A 17,019-nucleotide genomic window follows, 5' to 3' on the forward strand; every position below is an offset into this window, starting at 1 on the left:
AATCTTCTGACCCACTGGAATTGTGATACAGTGAATTATAAGTTAAATAATCTGTCTGTAAACAATTGTTGGAAATATTACTTGTGTCATGCACAAAGTAGATGTCCAAACCGACTTGCCAAAACTATAGTTTGTTAACAAGAAATTTGTGGAGTGGTTGAAAAACGAGTTTTAATGTCTCCAACCTAAGTGTATGTAAACTTCCGACTTCAACTGTACGTCTCTGTTGATATCACATACATTATCAAGAATTTCACACATGTTATCCAGATACTGACTATTTGCACTTGGTGGTCTATAGCAGCTTCCCACAAGAATGTGCTTTAGATGAGGCAGGTGAACCTGTAGCCATATTACTTCAATCGTTTTTTAACATGACATCGTCTCAAAGCTTCACAGGATGTGGTTCTGAATATAAACGGCAACACTTCCACCGTTGGCATTTCTGTATTCTTGGTATATGTAAATAAGATGTATTTCTACCACTGCATCATGAAAGGTATTATCTAAGTGACTTTCAGAGATTGTCAGAATATGAATGTCATATGCTACTAGCAAATTACTGATTTCATGAACCTTGTTTCTTTAGCTACACATGTTAATGTGGCATATTTGTAGCACTTTTCTGGGATTCTTGATTGTTTTCATTGCTTTACTGGGAAGCTTATCAGAAGTAGACATGCTCATGTTATTTTTGTTAGTTCAGGGTGAGCTGCACACAGTGGACTTCCTACTCGGGCACACCGCCTCAGTGCAAACACTACAGTTGTGCCGTGGCGGAGATCTTTGTGGGCTATACTTGGCCTTGTCTCAGGATGGTAAGTTGGTGGTTGAAGATATCCCTCTAGTGGTGTGGGGGCTGTGCTTTGGCAAAGTGGGTGGGGTTATATCCTTCCTGTTTGGCCCTGTCCGGGGGTATCATCGGATGGGGCCACAGTGTCTCCTGACCCCTCTTGTCTCAGCCTCCAGTATTTATGCTGCATTAGTTTATGTGACGGGGGGCTAGGGTCAGTTTGTTATATCTGGAGTACTTCTCCTGTCTTATCCGGTGTCCTGTGTGAATTTAAGTATGCTCTCTCTAATTCTCTCTTTCTCTCTTTCTTTCTCTCTCTCGGAGGACCTGAGCCCTAGGACCATGCCTCAGGACTACCTGACATGATGACTCCTTGCTGCCCCCAGTCCACCTGGCCGTGCTGCTGCTCCAGTTTCAACGGTTCTGCCTGCGGCTATGGAACCCTGACCTGTTCACCGGACATGCTACCTGTCCCAGACCTGCTGTTTTCAACTCTCTAGAGACCGCAGGAGCGGTAGAGATACTCTTAATGATCGGCTATGAAAAGCCAACTGACATTTACTCCTGAGGTGCTGACTTGCTGCACCCTCATCAACTACTGTGATTATTATTATTTGACCATGCTGGTCATTTATGAACATTTGACCATCTTGGCCATGTTCTGTTATAATCTCCACCCGGCACAGCCAGAAGAGGACTGGCCACCCCTCATAGCCTGGTTCCTCTCTAGGTTTCTTCCTAGGTTTTGGCCTTTCTAGGGAGTTTTTCCTAGCCACCGTGCTTCTACACCTGCATTGCTTGCTGTTTGGGGTTTTAGGCTGGGTTTCTGTACAGCACTTTGAGATATCAGCTGATGTAAGAAGGGCTATATAAATACATTTGATTTGATTTGATATAACTCTGGTTCATAGGTGCATGATTACTGCATGCAATAGCTGTAGGATCAGCAGAGGGTTTCCGGCCAATTAGAGGGACATAAATTAAGTAACTTACATTGTGTCTTCCAACGTTCCTGGAATAATGTACATTTGCTGAAGCATTATGATAACTCAGTGACACAATGGTAGGGATTAACTGAGCTGGGCTTGGTTGATTGATTAAACATTTTCTCAACGCAGCCTAATAACAATTGTAACAGGATCCAGGAACCCAAATGATTTGGGTGGATCCCATCCTCCTTATAAAACAAGCTTTGTTTCCAGAAGGTATCAAAACTATCAATAAATGTTACACCCACAGAGCTGCAATAGTCACTTAGCCAGTTATAGAGGGTTAAAAGTCTGCTGACATTTTTAATGCCACGATTTAGGCAGGGCACAGGGACAGATATTATGGTGCGTCTTCAGCTGTTCTGAGTTGCCCTTCATAATGTAATTGATTCCAATAAGAACTATGATAGACTCAATTTCCTGATGCAGCTTATTGATGTCCTATTCTCGTGCTCCTGGATTGTCATGGATTCCCCCGGTACTGCTGCTCATTCCGTGCACCAGCTCCGAAGGTCTGCGTCACCGGCCTGTAGGCGTCACTAAACTGTTTCATTACGCACACCTGGTTCCCATTTCCCCTGATTGGTAATTGTATATATGTGCCCTCTGTTCACCATTGTCTTTGTTGGTTATTGTTCCCATGTCCGTTGGTCTTGTGAGTATCTGTGCTTTGTTGTTTCGGCTTTCGTGCTGCGTGTATTGTGTACTCGTTATTACGGGTCTCGTCCCGTGCATTGTTGTGCACTTGTTATTTCAGGTCTCGTCCCGTGTATTGTTATTACGGGTCTTGTCCCGTGTATTTATTAGAGGTTTAACCTCATTCTTTTGTTAGGGTTACATACCTGTGTTTTTGTGTACGTGTTTGTTTTGGGCATGTTGTATTTTTGGGTAGAGTATTAAAACCCCCTATTACGTATTCCTGCGCCTGTCTCCAATCATTTATACAACGTGACAGAATAACCAACCCTAAATGGAGACAGCAGCAATGGCCCATCCGACGCCGCCGCAACATTGGCAGCTGCAGCTGGCCCGTCCGATGCAACTTCGGCAGCTGCAACTGGCCTGTCCGACGCCAAAGCAACTTCGGCAGCTGCAAGTGGCCCGTCCGATGCCAACGCAACTTTGGCAGCTGCAACTGGCCCATCCGACGCTGCTGCAACTGGTCCAACCGATGCTGCCGCAACTTCATCAGCTGCAACTGGCCTGTCCGACGCAACTGCAACTGGCCTGTCCGATGCCAATGCAACTTCGGCAGCTGCAACTGGCCCGTCCGATGACGACACAACTTTGGCAGCTGCAACTGGCCCTGACCGACACTCACAGCATCCCTGTGGTCGTCCTCGAAACCGCATCGGGGGATACTGTCACGGATTCCCCCGGTACTGCTGCTCATTCCGTGCACCAGTTCCGGAGGTCTACATCACCGGCCTCTAGGCGTCACTGAACTGTTTCATTATGCACACCTGGTTCCCATTTCCCCTGACTGGTTATTTTATATATGTGCCCTCTGTTCACCATTGTCTTGTTGGTTATTGTTCCCCTGTCCGTTGGTCTTGTGAGTACTTGTGCTTTGTTGTTGTGGCTTTCGTGCTGCGTGTATTGTGTACTCGTTATTATGGGTCTCGTCCCGTGACTTGTTATTACGAGTCTCGTACCATGTATTGTTATTATGGGTCTCATCCCATGTATTTATTAGAGGTTTAACCTCACACTTTTGTTTTGGTTACATCTCTGTGTTTTTGTATATATGTTGGTTTTGGGCTTTGTCCCCGTGCCTTTCATGGCATGTTGTATTTTTGGATAGAGTATTAAAACCCCCTATTACATATTCCTGCGCCTATCTCCAATCATTTATACACCGTGACATGGATAGCACAATGTTTTTGCGTTGATGAGTCAATGGTGAGACATTTCTCACCATTGAACTGCCCAGTACCACGGCCGGAGAAGAGGATGGATAAATCCGCCCATTCCTTCCCCTCACACCTTTCATGGACCCATGAGAAGCAGGATAGCATACACTGGCTGCTCCCAGCAATAGGTCCAGACCTCCCACAGCAGGCAGTGCCCCATCAGATCCAGAGAGAGGGAAAGGAACTGAACTTGACGACAAAGCTATTGCTGCTGGATTCAGCGTAGTTGGAGTCAGCACAGACGACGCAGACACAGGCAGTCCCAGCGATGAAGGCATAGGTAGATCAGGCACCAGGGCTGCGACACTATTTTCTCATGACAATCTTCTCTGGACTTCTCACAGACACTCCAGTCCGCTTAGCAGCATGCCGCTGCCTTCGGTTTCCACGACTAGTTGCATGGGACCAGCACTGATTGGAACAATCCTCTTGCTATTCTCTGTCTACTCCACTACAGGATGGAGTAGGAGAAGCAGCTGGAGATGACTTCCTTGGCAGGCAAGTTCCAGGTATCACAGGCCATTCAGATAGGGATAGATGACAAGGCCGGGATACATCCATCAAGCCTCAGCAGCGTCCAGCCACAGGAGTTGAGAACCAGAAAGTTACAATTTACAGAATTTAAATGTATTTGCAAAGGATAGCCATCTCATTCCTGTAATCCTACGCAAGCAAACAATTGCCTCATTGGAACTCCGGATTGTCAATATTGTCCCGGACAAGAGCGTAATAAACACCGCTTCTACAGCGCTGGAAACATTTGTTAGCTATTCCAGGCAAAACAGGCTCCATTGCAACCTAGCTAGCTGACTAGTTGTTAGCAGGCGTTGACACAAACTGTTATGAACAAAATAAAAGTACAACTTCAGAAACAACAGGCCGAAACAACAGGTCAAGGCGCAGGAGGTATCCAAGTTCGTTAACAGGAGTTTGTGACTGGAAACCAAAAGCAACTTTTTCCCCCACTCTTATTGATAAAATAATTTTATTAACTTCTTATGGCTCGGGGCAGTATTGAGTAGCTTGGATGGATAAGGTGCCCAGAGGTGCCCAGAGTAAACTGCCTGCTACTCAGTCCCAGTTGCTAATATATGCATATTATTACTATATTTGGATAGAAAACACTCTGAAGTTATAAAACTGTTTGAATGATGTCTGTGAGTATAACAGAACTCATATGGCAGGCAAAAACCTGAGAAAAAATCCAACCAGGAAGTGGGAAATCTGAGGTTGGTCGTTTTTCAACTCATTCCCTATTGAAGATACAGTGGGATATTGGTCATGTTGCACTTCCTACGGCTTCCACTAGATGTCAACAGTCTTTAGAAGCTTGTTTGATGCTTCTACTGTGAAGTGGGGCTGAATGAGAGGGGATTGAGAAAGGTCTGCCATGAGCTGAACATGCGCTGACCATGCACGTTCACTTGAGAGCGAGCTCTGTTCCATCGCATTTCTGAAGACAAAGTAATTCTCCGGTTGGAACATTATTGAAGATTTATGTTAAAAACATCCTAAAGATTGATTCTATACTTTGTTTGACATGTTTCTACGGACTGTAATATGACTTTTCGTCTGAACTTTTGCCTGGACCAGCCCGCGCGTCGTGAGTTTAGATTGTGTACTGAACGCGCGAACAAGTTATTTGGACATAAATTATGGACTTTATCAAACAAAACAAACATTTATTGTGGAACTGGGATTCCTGGGAGTGCATTCTGATGAAGATCATCAAAGGTACGTGAATGTTTATAATGTTATTTCTGACTTCTGTTGACTGCACAATATGGCGGATATCTTTTTGTCTTGTTTGGGCTCTGAGCGCCGTACTCAGATTATTGCATGGTTTGCTTTTTCCGTAAAGCTTTTTTGAAATCTGACACAGCGGTTGCATTAAGGAGAAGTGTATCTAAAGTTCCATGAATAACACTTGTATTTTCATCAACATTTATAATGAGTATTTCTGTAAATTGATGTGGCTCTCTGCAAAATCACCGGATGTTTTTGGAACCACTGAACATAACGCGCCAATGTATACTGAGATTCTTTTATATAAATATGAACTTTATCGAACAAAACATTAATGTATTGTGTAACATGAAGTCCTATGAGTGTCATCTGATGAAGATCATCAAAGGTTAGTGATTCATTCTATCTCTATTTCTGATTTTTGTGACTCCTCTCTTTGGCTGGAAAATGACTGTGTTTTTCTGTGACTTGGCTCTGACCTAACATAATCGTTTGTGGTGCTTTCGCCGAAAAGCCTATTTGAAATCTGACACTGTGGTGGGATTAACAAGAAGTGTATCTTTAAAATGGTGTGAAATACTTGTATGCTTGAGGAATTTTAATTATGAGATTTCTGTTGTTTGAATTTGGCACCCTGCACTTTCACTGGCTGCTGTCATATCGATCCCGTTAGCGGGATCTCAGCCATAAGAAGTTTTAAGTCATACAAAAGTTTTACTGTGCATGAAGTTTAAAATGCATTCTGTTATTACAAAATGTTAAATGTGATACATTTAAACATTGCAATTTTTTCACACACAAATAAACATTTGATTAATAAAATATTTAATCAGTTGTCTTCCTCAGATGAAGGGGATGATGATGTAATTTTTGCAAGAGGGAAGGAATCTGATTACATTGGTTCTCAACTCTTGGCTCAGTCATTTCATTCAGGGTAAGTGGAGTTAGCTGTGAGTTGACCCAGAGCAGGTTAATTCTGATGGATTCGATGCCATAGACATTTACCTGGCTAAAATGTGAGCCACTTTCGTATGACCAGTTATCTCTAGTTGAACTCAGAGTTGACCAAAGTTGCCTCGCTAACTCCTCAAACCTGCTTTGTAGGATACAAAAAAATATGAAAAAACATATTAAAAAATATGTTTGCAGCTTTGGCTCAGGTTTGTCTGAATGTGTGGGACGTGTTACGGAAAATTGGCATAACGTCAGCATTAGGTTTTCTTTTTCATCCCAAAATCTAAGTCACAATGACACAACCAAAACCCAGAACGTGATATCACTAAAACAAAAATATTTTTCAGCACGGAATTGGAAAGAGCAACAAATCTGTTTTGTAGAGTGTACCTTGATAGAATTTGATCACTAAGACCAATCCAATTGTTCCAAACTGCTGTTGCTGCATATCGTGCTGTGGAAAGCCTTGTGATTAAAATGTTGCTGTTTTGTCTACGAGAGTTGCGGAACTTGGCAAATAGAGCATTCCACTGAAACAACTCAATCATGGTAGTTTTAATGTAGGCTCCATGTGTTACAAAACTAATGCTTGAATGATTAAGAACACTGACATTATAGCCACTAAGCCGCTGAACTTTTGTTCACATTCATGAATAATTTTATTACGCTTGCCATCTGCATACCAGACCTGGGTAGAAAGTGTGTGTGTTTCTATTCCACAATGCAAAATCAACAGTTGATGTTACTAGACAGTCTTACCATACCAATTGTAGGCATATAATCTCTAAGGTTATGAGAAACATAGTTAGACACGAAGGCTTACTACAGCTATATGTGGCCACAAATTGATCATGAAGTAAAACCACAGGTCAGTCTCTCCACTTTGTGCACATGTAGCTATGCTTTGTATTAGGAACTGTGTGGACTAAACAATTGACTATGTGGACTAAAGTCAATTCCTTATTCATGACTACTGAGGAGTCATGACTACTGAGGAGGAGGTGTTCAAACAGAAAACATCAAATTATATGAAACTATATTTGTCACTATGTGCAGAGGCATAAAGGAGTATTGTGAAAGCTAACTAGCTACTTCTATTGCAATATTACATAAAGAATCATTCAATTCCAGTATAGAGTATTATTCTCACAATGTCCAGACAGCGGCCCAGCTAATTTTTGGCATTTTTGGCCAGTTAACTACAGTACAGTATGTGTCTTGTTCAGATAATAGCAGTCAACTATAGTACTCTGTGTGTTCAAATAATCATAGTTAACTTCAGTACAGTATCTGTGCTACATGTCATCAACATCACCAGGATAGAAAAGTCACACTAACCTGAAAGTTCTCTCATTTCCATTGCCTCATATCTCCCCGTCCTGTGGCCCCACAACAGCAACAACCCACCTGGGTTATCATAGCCGTGTGTGTGCGCGCACACTAAATCAAGCTAATCTCATTCAACAAAAGATTACAGAGACACGTTAGTCAATAGATTTCCATGTTGAAACCTGACCTGAGTTACATTCTATTACATAGAAGAGCACCACACATTTGAATGAGTCACTCATGTCACTCTCTAAGGAGTGTCAGATTGGCAATAAGGGTTTCACTGTAATTTCTTAGATAAAGAGAGAGAGGCACATGAGGGAGAGAGGGAGTTTTCTACTCTTTGTTTGGTCAAATCATGGTGAATACAGGTGTAAAAGCTCTCATTTTCAATCATTGTCAGGAAGGTTGTTCAACAATTGAAAAAATATGTTTTGACTCATTTCACGTCTGGAAGAAGAAAGAGGTATTTTAGTTTCTCACCCTTGCTAATGGACTCTCCTAATTCCCCTGAGTGGTAGTAGCCTAGAACTATAGTTCAAGGTCAGTGCATCATACCCCTTGCCTTATTCCACATTTTGTTGTGTTACAGCCTAAATTCAAAATGGATTACATTTCAATGTAAATTCTCACCCATCTACCCACAATAACAAAGTGAAAACAGGTTTTTAGACATTTTTGCACATATAATTGGAAATTAAATACAGAAATATCTCATTTACAAAAGTATTCACATCAATACTTTGTAGAAGTACCTTTGGCAGCGATGACAGCTGTGAGTCTGTCTTAGTAAGTCTCCAAGAGCTTTCCACACCTGGATTATGCAACATTTGCCCATTATTCTTTTCAGATTTCTTCAAGCTATGTCAAATTGGTTGTTGATCATTGCTAGACAAACATTTTCAGGCCTTGCTATAGATTTTCAAGTAGATTTATGTCAAAACTGTCCATAAAAATAATAATAAAAACATTCACTGTCTTCTTGGTAAACTACTCCAGTGTAGATTTGACCTTGTGTTTTAGGTTATTGTCATGCTGAAAGGGGAATTTATCTCAAAGTGCATGGTGGAAAGCAGACTGAACCTCTAGGATTTTTCATGCGCTTAGCTCCATTACGTTTCTTTTTTATCCTCCAAAACTCCCCAGTGCTTAACCTCTTTGGGCTGCAGGGGCAGTATTGAGTAGCCTGGATAAAAGGTGCCCATTTCAAACGGCCTCGTACTCAATTCTTGCTCGTACAATATGCATATTATTACTATTGGATAGAAAACACTCTCTAGTTTCTAAAACCGTTTGAATTATATCTGTGAGTAAAACAGAACTCATTTTGCAGCAAACTTCCTGACAGGAAGTGGAAAATCTGAAATCGATGCTCTGTTCTAGGCCCTGCCTATAAATGTCCTTGATATTTATTAGTATAGATGCACTTCATACGTCTTCCACTAGATGTCGACAGGCAGTGAGAGAAGAAATGGAGTGTATAACTTGATCTGGCGTCGAATAAAAGCTCTCGGCATGACGTGTCACCAGTTTCCTGTTTTCTGGAGAGCGCGTGAAGGGACCTGGTTTGCCTTCTGAAAAGCTGCCGTTATAGACGACTAATATCTCCGGCTTTGATTTTATTTGATACATGTGACAATATCATCGTAAAGTATGTTTTCAATATAGTTTTATTAGATTATTGAAATTTATTCGGGACGTTAGGCGTGTTGCGTTGTGTGCCTTTGTTCAGGAAGGAGAGCTTCGCGCTACTTTGCTAGCTTTCCGTGCTAATTGACTGGAGAAGAGGACATTCTAAAACCAAACAACTATTGTTCTGGACAAAGGACCCCTTGTACAACATTCTGATGAAAGATCATCAAAAGTAGGACCATTTTATGATGCTATTTCATATATCTGTCGAACATGTGAAATAGTCGTTTGCGCCCAGATTTTGGGTACTCTCTCGCTATAACTAAGCTGGATGTCGTAATGAAGTTATTTTTAGAATTCTAACACGGCGATTGCATTAAAAACTAGTGTATCTATCATTTCCTATACAACATGTATTTTTTAGTAACGTTTATGTATAGTTATTTGGTCAGAATAGTTGAGTGTCATAAAAATATCCGCACATTCTGGGAAAAAGATGCTACGTTAGCACAATGTATAACCACTGATTTCAGCTCTAAATATGCACATTTTCGAACAAAACATAAGTGTATGTATAACCTGATGTTATAGGACTGTCATCTGATGAAGCTTATCAAGGTTAGTCAAAAATTATATATCTTTTGCTGGTTTATTCGCTATCGCTAACGTGCCTTGATGAATGAATGCGGTAGTGTGGTAGGCTATTGTAGTAAGCTAATATAATGCTATATTGTGTTTTCGCTGTAAAACACTTAAAAAATCGGAAATATTGGCTGGATTCACAAGATGTTTGTCTTTCATTTGCTGTACACCATCGATTTTTCAGAAATGTTTTATGATGAGTATTTAGGTATTTGACGTTGGTGTCTGTAATTACTCTGGCTGCTTCGGTCCTATTTGTGACGGTAGCTGTGATGGTAGCTGCAATGTAAAACTGATTTATACCTCAAATATGCACATTTTTCGAACAAAACATAGATTTATTGTATAACATGTTATAAGACTGTCATCTGATGAAGTTGTTTCTTGGTTAGTTTGGTTGGTTCTTGGTTAGTTAGGTTGGCTTTGTGCATGCTACCTGTGCTGTGAAAAATGTCTGTCCTTTTTTGTATTTGGTGGTGAGCTAACATAAATATATGTGGTGTTTTCGCTGTAAAACATTTTAAAAATCGGACATGTTGGCTGGATTCACAATATGTTTATCTTTCATATGCTGTATTGGACTTGTTAACTTCTTATGGCTGCAAGGGGCAGTATTGAGTAGCCAGTTAAATCGTGCCCATTTCAAACGGCCTCGTACTCAATTCTTGCTCGTACAATATGCATATTATTATTACTATTGGATAGAAAACACTCTCTAGTTTCTAAAACCGTTTGAATTATTTCTCTGAGTGAAACAGAACTCATTCTGCAGCACTTTTCCTGACCAGGAAGTGGAACGTCTGAAATCGATGCTCTGTTCTTCTTCATGCCTATACATGGGCACAAGACCTATTAGTATACATACACGTCATACACCTTCCTCTGGTTGTCAAGAGGCTGTGAGAGAAGAAATGAGGTGATTATCTCGATCTGAGTTGGAACACATCATCTTGGAATCTCGTGTCCACCATTTTCGGTACTCTGAATAGCGCGAGCTGGACAGTGTGATTGCCTTTTGTTTAGCTTCCGTTATAGGCGACTACAATCTCCGACTTTGATTTTATTTGATACATGTCACCATATCATCGTAAAGTATGTTTTTTCAATATGGTTTCATCAGATTATTGAAATTTTTTCGGGAGTTTTGCTGTGTTCCGTTTGTTGACATGGAGAGTGTCGTGGCACCCGGCTAGCGCGCTTGCTAAATGAAGAGGGAAAGTGTCCGTTCTGAATCCAAACAACGACTGTTCTGGACAAAGGACACCTTGTCCAACATTCTGATGAAAGATCAGCAAAAGTAAGACCCATTTTATGATGTTATTTCATATATCTGCCGTAGTCGCCGGCGCCCAAGTGTTTCTGGCTATTGTGCTAAGCTAATATAACGCTACATTTTGTTTTCGCTGTAAAACACTTGATAAATCGGAAATATTGTCTGGAATCACAAGATGCCTGTCTTTCAATTGCTGTACACTATGTATTTTTCAGAAATGTTTTATGATGAGTATTTAGTTATTTGGCGTTGGTGTCTGTAATTTTTCTGTCTGCTTTCGGTGCAATTTCTGACTGTAGCTGCAATGTAAACTATGATTTATACCTGAAATATGCACATTTTTCTAACAAAACATATGCTATACAATAAATATGTTATCAGACTGTCATCTGATGAATTTGTTTCTTGGTTAGTGGCTATTTATATCTTTATTTGGTCGAATTTGTGATAGCTACTGATGGAGTAAATAACTGGTGGAGTAATGAAAAATGGTGTCTTTTGCTAACGTGGTTAGCTAATAGATTTACATATTGTGTCTTCCCTGTAAAACATTTTAAAAATCAGACATGTTGGCTTGATTCACAAGATGTGTACCTTTTATCTGGTGTCTTGGACTTGTTAATGTGTGAAAGTTAAATATTTAAAAAAATATATATTTTGAATTTCGCGCCCTGCACTTTGAGCTGGCTGTTGTCATAAGTGTACCGACGTCGGGCTTGCACGCCAAACAGGTTAATGTGTGAAAGTTAAATATTTCTAAAAAATATATTTTGAATTTCGCGCCCTGCAATTGAAGTGGCTGTTGTCATATTGTGCCCGGCTTCGGGCTTGCAGCCCAAAGAAGTTAATGATTACAAGCATACCCATAACATGATGCAGCCACCTCTATGCTTGAAAATACGGAGAGCGGTACTCAGTAATGCATTATATTGGATTTGCCCCAAACATACTGTAGCACTTTGTATTCAGGACAAAACATTGAATTGCTTTTTTGCATTTTTTGCACTATTACTTTAGTATTGCATGTTTTATAATATTTTATTCTGTACAGGCTTCCTTCTTTACACTCAGTCAATTAGGTTCGTATCGTGGAGTAACTACAATGTTGTTGATCCAAACTTATTCGGGATCTGTGTCCCTTCCACGGGACGGTTGAGCTAATGTAGGCTAATGCAATTACCATGAGGTTGTAAGTAACAAGAACATTTCCCAGGACATAGACACATCTGATATTGGCAGAAAGCTTAAATTCTTGTTAATCTAACTGCGCTGTCCATTTTACAGTAGCTATTACAGTGAAGGAATACCATGCTATTGTTTGAGGAGAGTGCACAATTTTGAACATGAAAAGTTATTAATAAACAAATTAGGCACATTTGGGCAGTCTTAATACAACATTTTGAACAGAAATGCAATGGTTCATAGGATCAGTCAAACACTTTGCACGTACACTGCTGCCATCTAGTGGCCAACATCTAATTTGCACCTGGGCTGGAATAATACATTATGGCCTTTCTCTTGTATTTCAAAGATGATGGTACAAAATAAAATACAAAAGAATGGTTGGTTTTTTCTTTGTATTGTCTTTTACCAGATCTATTGTGTTATATTATCCTACATTCCTTTCACATATCCACAAACTTTAACGTGTTTCCTTTCAAATGGTACCAAGAATATGCATATCCTTGCTTCAGGGCCTGAGCTACAGGCGGTTAGATTTGGGTATGTCATTTTAGGCAAAAATTGAAAAAAGGGGCAGATCCTTAAGAGGCACTTACATTACATATAAAACAAAAGATACAACAGTACATCATATTACACCACTACATATCTACAATACAAAATGTATCATACCACCATACAATATTACAATGTACGTGTTTGTAGAGTGCGTGTGCTAGCGCTCGTGTGTGTATGCTTGTGTCTGTACCTTCATGTGTGTCTGAATCACGCTTCACCAGCTGGCATTCAGACAGACGAAACTGGTTTGGCGGATGCCAGGAGAAAGCGACATGTTACAATGCATAGTGCCAACGGTAAAGTTTGGAGGAGGAATAACGGTCTGGGCTATTTTTCTTGATTCAGGCTAGGCCCTTTAGTTCCAGTGAAGGGAAATCTTAATGCTACAGCATACAATAACATTCTAGATGATTCTGTGCTTCCAACTGTGGCAACAGTTTGGGGAATGTCCTTTCCTGTTTCAGCATGAAAATGCCCCCATGCACAAAGTGAGGTCCATACAGAAATGGTTTGTCGAGATCGGTGTGAAGAACATGACTGGCCAGCACAGAGCCCTAACCTCAACCCCATCGAACACCTTTGGGATGAATTGGAACGACAACTGTGAGCCAAGCCTAATCGCCCAACAACAGTACCCAACCTCACAAATGCTATTGTGGCTGAATGAAAGCAAGTCCCCGCAGAAATATTCCAACATCTAGTGCAAAGCCTTACATACCTTGGAGGCTGTTATAGCAGCAAAGGGGGGGACCAACTCCATATTAATGCCCATGATTTTGGAATGAGATGTTCAACATACTATTGGTCATATAGTGTATTTATAACTAACCCAAAATAGTTCATCTGTGTCGTTTACAGTGGGATTAAATTATTAAACATAGTGGGCAGAACAAGCGAAGTGGTTGGCAAAGCCAAGCACAAATTAGTGAGATCCATTGGCGCATTGTTTCACGTATTTGCACATTTCTGTTAGGGAACGCCTCCTCTGCGTAGCGCGTGTGTGCACAAACTAAATTCAATCTTGCACTCCTACTAAACCCAGTGCACTGTGTTCGTAGCATATTATAGTTTTGGTAACAGAAAAATGTATTGAGATCAGATGTTTCATCAATGAGAAAATGTGCAGAATGTCGGCACCGTTTCACCTAGTTCCATCCTTTCCCACTGCCTGCAACTGGACTTCCTCTCACTACCATTTTTGGTGGTGAGAAAAGACTCTAAATGGATGCTTCAGCTTTGTAGCCTGTGTGACATGTCTGGGTCACCCCTTCTGTTTGTGCCTGTATCTTTGTAGTGTCTGGGTGTATTGACAAGTGTAAATAATAACTTCACCATGCTCTACAGGATATTCAATGTCTGTTTATTTTTTTCCCCCATCTACCAATAGGTGCCCTTGTTTGCGACCCAATTGAAAACCTCCATGGACTTTGTGGTTGAGTCAGTGTTTGAAATTCACTGCTCGACTGAGGGACCTTACAGAGATGAGGTAGTCATTATAAAATTATGTTAAACACCATTATTGCACACAGAGTGAGTCCAAGAAAATTATTATGTGACTTGTTTAGCATATTTCTACTCCTGAACAAATGTGTTATTAATTTCCACATTATGGGGTATTGTGTGTAGGTCAGTGACAAACAATCTAAATGTAATCAATTTTACTGTCACCCCCTGATCTTTATAACCTGTCTTTGTGCTTGTCTCCACCCCCCTCCAGGTGTCGCCCATCGTCCCCATTATCCCCAGTGTATTTATACCTGTGTTCTCTATTTGTCTGTTGCCAGTTTGTTTTGTTCGTCAAGCCTACAGGTGGTTTCCCCCCTTGCGCCTGTCTGTTTCTAGTTCCTGTTTTCTAGTTTTCCCGGTTTTTACCATTCCGTCTGCCCTGAGCCTGCCTGCCATTCTGTACCTTGTCACATCACACTGGATTATTGACCTCTGCCTGCCCTGACCCCGAGACTAACTGCCGTTCTGTACCTTTTGCACTCTGATCTGGATTACTGACCTCTGCCTGTCCTTGACCTGTCATTTTGCCTGCCCCCTGCTCAAGTAATACACTATTGTTACTTCGACACTGCATCTGGGTCTTCCCTAAAACGTGATAGTACGAACTGGCCATGATTGACCCAGTAGACTCGGACCAGCTTCGCAACGCCATTTCCTCCCAATGAGCCACCATTGGAAGGCACGAGGAGTTGCTTCGTGGTCTGATGGAAGGGTTCCAGACCTTGGCCGAACGCCATGACCAAGCATTCAACGCATTGCTGGAGCAATTACACGGGTTGTCTGTTAGGTAGCCTACCATGACGGTAACCAGACCCTCAGTAAGCCAGCTGTTAGCAGCACTGCCTCCCCAGCCACCTCGGTTTCCCGGGAACCCTGCTTACCTCCCCCGGAAAGCGTCAATGGAGAGTCGGGCACCTGCCGGGTATTTCCCGCTCCGTGTTCCCTTATCATCCAGCTGCAGCCCTCCGCCTTCCCCTTAGACTGCTCTAAGATAGCGTACCTCATCACGCTAATGTCCAGGAAGGGTCTCCTCTGGGTTACGGCAGTATGGGAACAACAGTTGGTCATATGCTTCAGTCTGGAGGAGTTTGTGGAGGAGGTAAAGAATGTTTTCGATGTTCCATTGTCCAGGAGAGAGGCCGCCTGGAAGTTGCTTCAGCAAGACCCCTGCAGTGTGGCAGACTGCGGTGGATTTCCGCATGTTGGCAGCTGAGAGTGCCTGGAACCCGGAAGCGCTGTTCGACATGTTCCTGCACGGAGTTTCGGAGGAAGTAAAGGACGAGCTTGCAGCCCGGGAACTACGGACGGATCTCGACTCGCTCATGCCATTTGACCATTCGGATCGATGGGCAACTAAGGGAACGAAGGAAGGAAAGGAGATTAGATTTCACTCGCCCGCCCAAGGATTCCACCTCGCCTCCGAGGCATCCAGGAAGTCCCCGACGACTCCATTGCCAAAAGAACCCGAGGCTACCCGAGTTCCCCCGAGAGTCTCTGAAAACTGCCGATTCACGTCTTCCCAAACAAATGTAACTAGGCAGAGCTAGGCTGACCCCAGCCAAATGGCTATACAGGCTTCACACTAAGAGTTGCCTGTATTGCGGGACTACTGGTCATTTTGCCTCCACCTATCCACTAAAAGACCAGGCTCACCGATAGGAGCGAGTGCACTGGTGGGCCATACGGATAACTTTTCCTCTCCCCTTACTCACACCCATTTTCATGACTTTTTGCTGTGGGGGAACCAATCGAAATCTCTCTGGGTACTCACTGACTCTGGGGCCAATGAGAGCTTTATGGATGCTTCCCTGGCATCCGAGCTGGGCATGCCCACTCAGCCCCTCTCCATTCCCATGGACGATAGAGTGCTGGACAGGCGCTCTATAGGCCGGGTCACCCACAATACCACCCCCATCCACCTACGTGTGTCAGGGGACCACAACGAGACGATCCAGTTCCTGCTCATTAAGTCTCTTCAGGTTCCCGTAGTATTGTGATTATCTTGGCTCCAGCAACATAATCCCCTTATTGACAGGTCAGCTGGTGCCATCATGGGCTGGAGCCCGTTCTGCAACGCTCATTGCCTGAAGTCAGCGCAGCTTGCACCGGGACATCTTCTTGGGGGCTCGAAAGTTGCCACGGACCTCTCCGCCATTCCTGCGGAGTACCAGGACCTCCGGGAGGAGTTCAGTAAAGCCCGGGCCACTTTGCTTCCACCGCACCGACCCTATGACTGTGGGATTGACCATCTCCCATGCACCACTCCTCCCCGGGGACGACTGTACTCTCTGTCGGGTCCGGAGACCAAGGCTATGGAGACCTAAATTGAGGACTCCCGTCCTTCTGCCTCCCCTGCCGGCTCAGGGTTCTTCTTTGTGGGGAAGAAGGACAAAACCCTGCGCCTGTGCATTGACTACCGGGGCTTCAACTACATCATGGTGAAGAACCGCTACCCGCTACCACTCATCTCCTCGGCCTTCGAGCACCTCCAGGAGGCCACCA

The sequence above is a fragment of the Salvelinus namaycush genome, chromosome 4 (assembly GCF_016432855.1).
Source record: "Salvelinus namaycush isolate Seneca chromosome 4, SaNama_1.0, whole genome shotgun sequence".
NCBI lineage: Eukaryota > Metazoa > Chordata > Actinopteri > Salmoniformes > Salmonidae > Salvelinus > Salvelinus namaycush.